Source organism: Penaeus monodon, chromosome 22 (assembly GCF_015228065.2).
Source record: "Penaeus monodon isolate SGIC_2016 chromosome 22, NSTDA_Pmon_1, whole genome shotgun sequence".
In the NCBI taxonomy this organism is placed as follows: Eukaryota; Metazoa; Arthropoda; class Malacostraca; order Decapoda; family Penaeidae; genus Penaeus; species Penaeus monodon.
In genome coordinates this window covers 4966764-4967620 of record NC_051407.1, presented here as the reverse complement: position 1 = coordinate 4967620, position 857 = coordinate 4966764, and the positions used below count along the sequence as shown (strand labels likewise).

Sequence of the window (857 nt, the reverse complement as noted above, 5' to 3'; positions counted from 1 at the left end):
ATAAGTTTTATAATGATCTTTGGTCTCCCACATGAACTTCACGAAAAAAAATGTGTCTCAACTATACCAACAGAGCAGTTGATTTATACTGTGTTCAGAAGGAGAATATCTTAACCAGGATATAGTATTTTGTGCTGAAAACGAGAATTAGTCTACCTCATATAATTTTTGAATGAAGAGCCTGTCAGATACATAACTTTTTTTTTCATAAGCAAATATAGATTTCCATTTTCGTGGGTACCCTTCCAACAGAAGATCTACTATACAGGGTTAATTATACAAGCTTCTTTTTAAAGATAGGGTGTTTGTTATTTTGAAATTAAATATATTCAAGTTTGTCTGAAGAAAAAAAAAATAGGATTAAAGATTCTTGACTCCAGCTCCACTATATCTTGAATTCTGATGATAGATCCTGGTTGATTGGATGATCATTTTCAGCAATAAATGTTGATTCATGCAATTTTTGTCTTCGGGTAAAACTGAAAATTAATGGTAATGAGTTACGTGGGGAATAGTTGGTATGGTCTCCTTTTTTTTTCAGGCTCGTATCCTGAAAAAAAAAAGAGTCAGAAAAGAACCCTTAAGTTGTGCAGGTTTTCAGTATTTATATAGAGCTATTTTCAGTATAAGTTTCAGGCAGTGCTGAAATGTAGATTTGGGAAGTTTGTACGAGTGGCTGGGATTACCCAATTACCGTGTAGAAAAAGGAAGATAATTTTATAGATAACAAATCATATATTATAGTTGTTAAAGAATCATATTCTGGATTTTTATCTCTTTGTTGTCTAGCATTAAATTTTGTGATTATATTTTTTTTCTGTTCGGGAGATACAAATGTACCAAGAGAATTATTTATG

The 857-nt window shown here is 31.3% G+C and overlaps 1 protein-coding gene across 1 annotated transcript in view; it reads left to right on the top strand.

Moving 5' to 3' along the window:
- The window catches only part of LOC119586841 (dihydrolipoyllysine-residue acetyltransferase component 1 of pyruvate dehydrogenase complex, mitochondrial-like), a 10976-nt gene that overhangs the window by 5802 nt on the left and 4317 nt on the right, over window positions 1-857 (top strand). The gene's annotated exons all lie outside the window — the stretch shown is intronic.